Source organism: Sander lucioperca, chromosome 1 (genome assembly GCF_008315115.2).
Source record: "Sander lucioperca isolate FBNREF2018 chromosome 1, SLUC_FBN_1.2, whole genome shotgun sequence".
In the NCBI taxonomy this organism is placed as follows: domain Eukaryota; kingdom Metazoa; phylum Chordata; class Actinopteri; order Perciformes; family Percidae; genus Sander; species Sander lucioperca.
In genome coordinates, this window is record NC_050173.1 from 54,039,142 (window position 1) to 54,049,141 (window position 10,000).

At 44.0% G+C, this 10,000-nt stretch overlaps 1 protein-coding gene and 1 pseudogene across 1 annotated transcript in view; one reads left to right on the top strand and one right to left on the bottom strand.

The window, feature by feature from the left end:
- The window catches only part of LOC118496429, a 397,714-nt gene that overhangs the window by 180,733 nt on the left and 206,981 nt on the right, over positions 1 to 10,000 (top strand). The window lies entirely within an intron of this gene.
- The window catches only part of LOC118496014, a 42,838-nt pseudogene continuing 38,426 nt past the window's right edge, over positions 5,589 to 10,000 (bottom strand).

Below are 10,000 nucleotides of genomic sequence, written 5' to 3' on the forward strand. Positions count from 1 at the left end.
GACAGACGTCAGCAAACCGACAGCTTTTGCTTTAGCTTGTTTGTCAAAATTCACTATTTAGAGTAGAGTAGAGCTGTGTTTGTGTAAACAGCGTGGTGGACGAGAGTGGGACAGCCCAGACAGACTTCTACATGGTCTGCCTTGTAGACAGGGGAGTGGTATTGATATGTATTTTACTTTTACGTTTATTTGTAGCCAGCAGCGGCCTTAAGCATCTGGGGGCCGTTTTCAATAACTAATATGGGGCCCACACACACATAAAACATAAACAAATAGAGCAGAAAAAGCAAGGATTCCTGTTGGTTTGCATAAGGTTATATTATTTTATTACGTGCACTTTCAGCTTCACGAAAGGCAGCTCAACATAGAAATAATCCAACCTTATGATTAAAACTATATACAGTTATACAGCGTTTACTTGGGATAAAGCCTCGCCCTTTCACGGACGCCAACTCTCTGCTTAATTGATTTGCGCAGTATATTTTCAGCTGTCTGGGCTGAAAAAACGCTCACATCCCTCACTTGAATGTATTTACACACGACAGAATAAAAAGTGTCTGAACTGACACTGAAACGAACTTATCATATAACGTGGGCTCTTCTCCGCTTTTTCAGCACCGTGGACAGACTCACACCGGCGGCGGGCGTAGTTCACCGGGCCCTTTTTAGAAATCCACCCTTCTTGTTTGAGATGCTGAGATGTTATGCCCTGCTAGTCATCTGTCCAGCGATTTGTCGCGTGCGCAATAGAATCTAGCTGACCGATAGCTGACAGCCGCTCCTGAGCAATCTGTTGACGCTCAGGTGTGTTTTTATTAGCTTCAAGCGAGAGAAACGCCTCTCCTCCGCTCGCTACAGTCACAGGCACTGTCGTCCTGAGTCGGCGAGCAATGCTGAGGTTGGATACAGTTCAACATAATTGTTCGGTAAATGTAGCTCAGATCTGCAGGCCAGTGGTTTCTTTTGCTGCCGCGGCAGTGACAGCGAGCCGACGACTCGCACACAAGAGTCCTCAGCGGCCACAGCGCCGAGGGTTTTTCTACATTGCGCAGCTTTCTTTGAGGGTGTAAGTTGCCACGGCCCTTTTCATTCCTCTCTGTCTAGAAATGAAACCAACAGACATGAATGTCTCCATCAACTTGAAGTGCTTCACTAGTGCTGTATGGCAGAGTTCACTAGTGGTGGAAAACAGCTCTCCGAGACTTTGCGGGGTGTCACTGTGGAGGATCCAGATGTTTGGGGCTCGTACGAAACTGGCGTTTGGTGTTTCGCCTCGTGTAGTGGGAAGCACCATTGGCATCTCCAGCTCTCCGGCGATGTCTCTAGCATCTGTACTGGGCGGATGAAAGGCGTTCGCTCTGTATTCCGTAGAATTAGAAACATGTCGTCGATACTGTAGCACATACAATCAACTTGGTCTCTGGAGTCACAGCGTGCGGACCCGATGACCTCATGTAGATGGTTGTACAGATGATGACAGTAAGCAGCAATTTTCAGCTCGTTATCTCCTGTTCAAGGCTCTGGCAGCAGACGCAGTCTCAACTGTCACCGGATAATAACATATGTTGTTTTTTAAATTTCACAATTATATGACACGCTTACATGCCATGCCGCCGCTGTCCATTAGTACTGAACCAGCTCAATATAATCCTGGCACCGGTCTGGTTGACGTTTTAAATAGATTAAAAATACCCAATAGTAGCTACACACTAAAGATCATAGACTGTCTATCACAAAGCAAATAAACACACACTCGACTCGTACATACCTTTTTTTGTGCATGATCTCGACTGTGATGAGAAGCGCTTCGCCGACAGCAGGAAGCTGATAGCGCAGCACTTTCACATTTCCACGCAGCATTGCTCATCGCGTGTTGGATATGGCCGTTAGGTCATCTGTGGGATGTGGTCTGAAAATCTCCCATCTCTGTGTGGCAGGAGCTGAACATGGTGTACCGACGTTGCAGCACCCCAAAGAAGCCACAGACTCCACTGTGCCTTCGCAGCATCTACAATGACGCAGGTTTAGTGTGACTGTGCTGGCGCATGATGGCATGCCAACAGAGCTTTGTTGTTGATATCAAGCACCTTTTCTGCACAAAGCATCGCTATTTTTCCCACTGCTGTTGCTACCGTGATCATACGCATCTGTCCTCCTGCATTTTTCGACATCCAGCGCTAACTTCTCCAAATGCTCAGAAGACATCTGTTGCGCGCCTGCTCTGATGTGTCAAGCACTGGTAGAAACCGACAAAATGCTCGCCAACAGTAGCCCGGCACCGCTTTGGCACTTGACGAAGCGCAGTGTCACAGAGCGCTGCTCGTATGTGTGCAGCGTCCGGGGTGCAGTCCATTATCACAGAGTAGTCATGGGATTGTTTTACTCTTGTATATTGCTCCACTGGCGTGTCTCCAATGTAAGAGTGATCAGCTCATTTGTGTAGTTTCGCCATGATACGGGCAGCAATCTACTTTGGTCTCAGCTCGTCTGACATGCTCGTCATCACTGGGTCAACTCTGCAAGCAGCTCACCACACCTAGAAAGTTCCATGTGTTGTTTTCATGAAGGCTGGAATTGTGGCCCCGGAAAGCAGCAAGGCTTTAGGTTCTGCAAGTGACAGACGACGCAATTACCTTTCATGACGTCGTTCCACTGTCTTTTCGTCAACATGTGGTATTGTCAATGCGTACTGTGCAGTTTTTACGCGCTTCTTCCGCTGCGCCAGCTGTCCATATTGCGACGTGTGTATTAGATTTATGATGATCCTGAGTGTGAGAGTGAGTCGTTTCACATTCTGAAACCTCTGTGAGTGAGGACTACGCGTCCGTCTTCCAGATAAGTTCAGCAGAAACAGAAGACTGAAGTCAGTATGATTGTGAGTACACTAACCATGACCTGCGTATCTGTTCTCCATTTTTCAATCGTCATGAAATATCGTCCTGGTAACAACGGCGGTGTGGATTGGCTGTGTGTGGAAGTTAAACTCCAACATCCTAGTCTGACGGGACCCGCTCCGAACATATCAATGCGTTAGTCATCGGCAATATGCTCTGGCCAGCACCCGGGTCTGTCTCTGTAGAACGGGGCTTTCTCCCTGACATCTCCCTCACCTGTCTCAGCGGTAGGATCTTCATCGTCATGTGCTGATTCTACTACAATGTGTGGTCATCATTACTGCCAGCAGGTTGAGTTGAAGATGGATAATCTGTATTTTGGCTAGCATCCTGTGACGTTTCGCGCTGCTGTCTCTCAGGGTGGGGTTACAGAGCTGACAAAGAAAGAGTCTCTTGTGGGAGACTGAATAGAGCGTGTCTTTTGTTGTTCGATATCTTAGTTTTTCCGCACCACTGGCCTATGTACGTTTCATTACCTCTTAAATTATTTTCCTCAAAGAACCGTTTCACCTTACACAGGCACAAAAAGGCAAAGTATCAACACATAAACTACCGATATTAGATTCCGATCGCTTAAGCCGTTCGCAGGGGCGTAAACGTCGCCATGGTAACCGTGAGTTTGACCAATCAGAGACGTCAGTGTTTTGCTTAGAACTGTGGGTAGTGTAGTATTTCTCCAGAAGATCGCAAATAACAAGGTGATTTCATACCTTGTGGCTTTATAGGCGCAGAACTTTCGTTTCACAACCTCGTAGCTCGTGGTCAATCTACCTCGGATGGTTTAGACATTATGGCTGAAAATCATATCCTACGAGAAAATGAATGGGACTCTGCTGGTCTGTTGGGGCCCCCCTTGGAGGGCGGGGCCTGTTTCAATTGAAACGGTGAAACATAGGTCAGGCCGCGTCTGATTGTAGCCTATTACAGTAACAAGCGTAGCGGTATCTTTCCCAGTCAGTGCATGTGCTGCGTGTCAGCGTCATCCTATGTTCTGAGTGTGTGTGTGTGTGTGGTGTGGTGTGTGTGTGGTGTGCGTGTGGGCTCATTGTGTCCGTGACTCATTTGGGCATTGTGTGCATGAAACTAGTAGACATAGCTGTGTTCGGTATTCTGCCTCGGCTTCTCTACGGCTTCTGAAGTTACGGTAAAGACAACACACAATTTTCTCACCAAACAATAAAATTGACTCAAGATATTTGTCCACAAGATAAAGCAGATATTTATGTTCCAAAAATGACAATAACTCATTTTCAACCAAAATTGAGTTACAGTCTTTTCTCTAGCACGGCACTATAGACAAACTAAAAATCCATTCATTCTCTGGCTGCAGCCTGGAGCCTCCCGTCTCATGCCCTCTCTCCTTGCTGATAAGAAAACGTATTTGCAGTAATTTCTCAGTGAAGAGTGAAAACAATATAGAATTAAAAATAAAAAGGAGTCTTGGAAAGAGTGTAACAGGTTTATTTTTGTATTCTTGTGTGTGCAGATCCTCGTTATCTCTCCTCAGGAATCCTGTCCCTTATTGGCAGAAATGGCTGCAGCATCCATGAGAATATACTTCCTCTTCCATGTAACCTGTGGCTGTAGAACTAAGCATCCTCACCTTTCTCTATCATACGGTGGTTAGATTTAGACTCAAACAGCCGTCCAGTTTCAAAGCCCAACAGTCAGTTTCACCAGAACTCCTTTACTAGACGTCCTACAGCACTTTTTATGGACACCCTGCAGCCAATCAGAGTCGAGTATTCACCCAGACCATGGTTTAAAACATTATATTCAATATATTTAGTTTGGACAGCTTTAAATGTGTCCCAATGAATAATAAGGGAGAGGTAGACTCCATGTAGGAAGCAGAGAACTTCTTTTATTTGAATGATGTTACATTTCCTTCTTCATGGGACTCTACGCTGGGCAGGGAGACGTTTTCTGACGGCTGGAGAAAGGAAATCAACTTCAGCTGTTTGATCAGGTCATCAACAACATGTACATCTATCTTCCATGTCAACAACAGAGACACAGGAACAACAACGTTAAAGAAGACACAACAACGTTGAGAAAGGGGACTACAAGTTTAAAAAATCAACTTCAACATTCAAAACAACCAGAACTTGTAAACAGCAACAGTAACGTCACAAAACAGGAACAAAACACCAAAAACTTCACAGAAGAAGAAAGATGAGCATGAGAAACTGGTGATGTTGGATCCTCCATTTCCCATCATGCACCTCCCCCTCTGTGCTGCTGAGTCTCTCCACCAGATGGAGACTAATCTCTTTAAACTGATTTCAGATGTTGATTTCATCAGAGTTCAACCTTTAAACATCCACAGCTTCCAATAAAGACACAAAAGAACATTTATATATCACATATTTAAATATATCATTCATCAACTTACAACTATTACATCCTCTCAGCTATAGTCTACATTAGTCATCATTTCTACACATTTTACTCCTAAATTAGTTTCAGTTCATCTAAATGAGTTTTAATTTACCATAAAATCACAAAAGAGTTAAACTAGAGTTAGAGTTGATGTTACACACAACTGTCTGTCTGTCTGTCTGTCTGTCTGTCTGTCTGCCTGTCTATCTGTATGTCTGTCTGCCTGTCTATCTCTCTGTCTGTCTATCTGTCTATCTGTCTATCTGTCCTGTCCTGTCTGTCTGTCTGCCTGTCTATCTCTCTGTCTGTCTGTCTGTCAATCTGTCTGTCAATCTGTCTGCCTGTCTATCTGTCTGTCTATCTGTTTGTCTGTCTTTTTCTTTCTGACAGATGATCCTGATCAGACTCAACTGTCTGGTTCTCTGACAGGAGGAGACTCTCCGTCCTCCAGAGGACTCAGAGACACTGAGGAACCAGGAGACCAGAACCTGAACCCAGGATAGAGAGTCTGAGTGAATGTGGTGTTGAAGGTGTGGAGGTGATCAGTGAGTCAGAGGAGACTGAGTAGAAGGACGAGAGCCAGCAGGACAGTCCACATACACTGCTACTCTACCAGAGACAGAGGATGAGGCGAGACGGAGGACTGTTACTGTCTTATTGTGAAGGACATAGTAACCATCATCAGAGCAGGTCAGACTCCAGGACTGATCATTCCATCCAAACCAACAGTCATCACTGTCTCCTCTCCTCCTGATTCCTCTGTAACTCACTGATATAACAACATCTCCTCTCCACTCAACCTCCCAGTAACAGCGACCAGTCAGACCATCTCTACACAGCAGCTGAGGACACCAGTCAAACCTCTCTGGATGATCAGGATATGACTGATCCTCCATCACATATGTCACCTTCCTGTTGTTGTCAGACAGTTTGAGTTTTCTGTTCACTGTGTTTGTGTCCAGTGTGAGTTGACAGGAATCTGACGGAGAGAAGGAGACACAACACAGCTGCAGTTATTAACCATCAGCACGTAGATGATGACATCAGAGGGCTGAATGAGTGATGTCACAGTTCCATGAATGAAATGTAAAACAGACTTACACTTCCTCAGACCTGGTGTCAACCATCTGACTCCAGCAGGCTCCACCCTGAAAGGAGGAGAGGGGGGGGATTACATCACTCTCACACATTATTATACACTGATGAAGAGAAGAAGAAGAGAGAAGAAGAGAGAGAAGAGAGAAGAAGAGAGAAGAAGAGAAGAGAGAAGAAGAGAAGAAGAGAGAGAAGAAGAAGAGAGAGAAGAAGAGAGAGAAGAAGAAGAGAGAAGAGAGAAGAAGAGAGAAGAAGAGAGAGAGAAGAAGAGAAGAGAAGAAGAGAGAAGAAGAGAGAGAAGAAGAGAGAAGAAGAGAGAAGAGAGAAGAAGAGAGAGAAGAAGAGAGAAGAAGAGAGAAGAAGAAGAGAGAAGAAGAAGAGAGAGAAGAAGAAGAGAGAAGAGAGAAGAAGAAGAAGAGAGAGAAGAAGAGAAGAAGAGAGAAGAAGATAGGAGAGAAGAGAGAAGAAGAAGAGAAGAAGAGAGAAGAAGAAGAGAAGAAGAAGAGAGAAGAAGAAGAGAGAAGAAGAGAAGAAGAAGAGAGAGAAGAAGAGAGAAGAAGAAGAAGAAGAGAAGAAGAAGAGAAGAGAGAGAAGAGAAGAAGAGAGAAGAAGAGAGAAGAGAGAGAAGAAGAGAGAAAAAGAAGAAGAGAAGAAGAGAGAAAAAGAAGAGAAGAAGAGAGAGAAGAAGAGAGAAGAAGAGAGAGAAGAGAGAGAAGAAGAGAAGAGAAGAGAGAAGAAGAAGAAGAGAGAAGAAGAAGAGAGAGAAGAAGAAGAGAGAGAAGAAGAGAAGAAGAGAGAAGAAGAAGAGAGAGAAGAGAAGAAGAGAGAAGAAGAGAAGAAGAAGAGAGAAGAGAGAAGAAGAAGAAGAGAGAGAAGAAGAGAAGAAGAGAGAAGAAGAGAGAAGAAGAAGAGAAGAAGAGAGAGAAGAAGAGAGAGAAGAAGAGAGAAGAAGAGAGAAGAAGAAGAGAGAGAAGAAGAGAGAAGAGAGAAGAAGAGAGAGAAGAAGAAGAGAAGAAGAAGAGAGAAGAAGAGAGAAGAAGAAGAGAGAGAAGAAGAAGAGAGAGAAGAAGAGAAGAAGAGAGAGAAGAAGAGAGAAGAAGAAGAGAGAAGAAGAGAGAAGAAGAAGAGAAGAAGAAGAAGAGAGAAGAAAAAGAGAGAAGAAGAGAGAGAAGAAGAGAGAAGAAGAAGAGAGAAGAAGAAGAAGAGAGAAGAAGAGAGAGAGAAGAAGAGAAGAAAGAAGAGAGAAGAAGAAGAGAGAAGAGAAGAGAAGAAGAGAGAAGAGAAGAAGAAGAGAGAAGAAGAGAGAGAAGAAAAAGAGAAGAAGAGAGAGAAGAAAAAGAGAAGAAGAGAGAGAAGAAGAGAGAGAAGAAAAAGAGAAGAAGAGAGAGAAGAAGAGAGAAGAAGAGAGAAGAAGAGAGAAGAAGAGAGAGAAGAAGATCAGACAGACAAGAAGACTCAGACAGACAGGTCAGAGAGAGAGAGACAGGCTCAGTGACCACCAACTGGTCAGACAGACAGGTCAGAGAGAGCGAAGAGAGACAGGCTGCCCAGAGAGGAGCGTATATGTGCTCACTGCTCACAGGGAGATAGAAACAGAGATACACTTCCTCCTCCACTGTGAACAATTCTCTTCACTAAGAGACTTACACTTTGGAAAAATAACTAAACAAATATTAAATGTCCCGACGTTACCATGAGAAGAGAAGCTGGTAGTTCTCCTCGGAGAAGGACAGCAGCTCCACTGGCAGATAAACATGTTCCTGAGGGACTCCCCACTAGAAGATCCCAAACATTGGTTTAGGATTGTACAGTAACTATAGTATACAAAACTGTTAAGTATATATTGTGTTATGTATTTGTTTGTAATATAGTGTGTTGTGTAACAACAGTGCAGTATATAATCTATGTGACAGCTACTGTATGTATTTAATATGTGATATGTTCTATATATAACCTGACATGGTCAGACTCAGATTCTAGTCAGAATGGGAGTCTGAAACCGCTCCATTGGGATTATGGGGCGGCTTTCAACCCAACAGGGAAAGAAAAGTTCCTCTGCACTCATTGGATAGACCTACAACCAATCAGAGCAACGGAACTCAACTGTCAACAGACGAGACGGTGTTTCGTCTCCGTAGCAACCACTCTTTGCACAATGCACTTCCGTCATAACTCCCAAATTTTAGACTGTATTGTAGCTGGATATATCATTTGTTTTGTGTAAATATGAATGTGGATAACGTTAGTGATAGTGACATGATGGATACAGTTGGGTTTCTAGAGATGAATCAGAGAAAACACGTTTTATTTCTCTGATTCACAGCTTTGTTCTAACGCTGGGCTCCCTCTCTTCAGTCTCTCTCTATCTCTCTCTTCAGTCTCTCTCTATCTCTCTCTTCAGTCTCTCTATCTCTCTTCAGTCTCTCTCTATCTCTCTCTTCAGTCTCTCTCTATCTCTCTCTATCTCTCTCTATCTCTCTCTTCAGTCTCTCTCTATCTCTCTCTTCAGTCTCTCTCTATCTCTCTCTTCAGTCTCTCTCTATCTCTCTCTTCAGTCTCTCTCTATCTCTCTCTTCAGTCTCTCTCTATCTCTCTCTTCAGTCTCTCTCTATCTCTCTCTCTTCAGTCTCTCTCTATCTCTCGTCTCTCTATCTCTCTCTTCAGTCTCTCTCTATCTCTCTCTTCAGTCTCTCTCTATCTCTCTCTTCAGTCTCTCTCTATCTCTCTCTATCTCTCTCTTCAGTCTCTCTCTATCTCTCTCTTCAGTCTCTCTCTATCTCTCTCCACCATATAACGTTACCGTGCTTTCAGGTTGTTGAGGATCCGCTCCGTCTAAAACTCTGCCATTTCATGAAGCTGTTTGTAACGTAGAAATAAAATAGATTATTGATCATTTCATTTCTATAGTTTTTAGCTGACATCACCAGCTGACTTCTCTATTGGCCGTTGAAACAGGTGAAGTCTCTTACGTTCTAAAACCAGCCTCTGTGACTTGAACAGTTGAGTCGTAGCGACACCATCAGCTGTGTGTGTGTGTGTGTGTGTGTGTGTGTGTGTGTGTGTGTGTGTGTGTGTGTGTGTGTGTGTGTGTGAGAGAGACGTTACTGTTCGTTACTGTATCTGTCCATCATAGTATAAAGCCTGTTCTCACAATTTGATTGGTCCGAACAGCTCTTGTTCGAGCATAATTGCTCCTCAACGGATCAAGTCCAGACCGAACTTCCCGACCTCGAATGTTGTGGGCGGGGCTAAGTTCAGCTGGCATTCAGTCTAGCCGAGAGGTAGAATACCTGCTAACTGTAAAAGAGCTAAGAAGAAACACAAAGAGGCAACACTCCTGTCCAACACAGAACAACTGTTTGCCGATTATATTTTTTGCAACAGCAAAAAGATAAAAATAATTTCATCTTTCATACAAATGACATCAATAAATGGAAGCAGGCCATCTGTAACAGTTACTCACACATTGCCAAAGAAGGCGTTGGTCGCAGAGGCCGCTTGACTGTGTGTCAGGACGAAACCCTTGATACAGACAAGCCTTTACTCACTGTTACTTATTACACTAAAAAGGTACAGTGCTAGTACAGGCAAAGGAGGCAGGCCTCAACACTTTGAGGAACTCTTCCCCA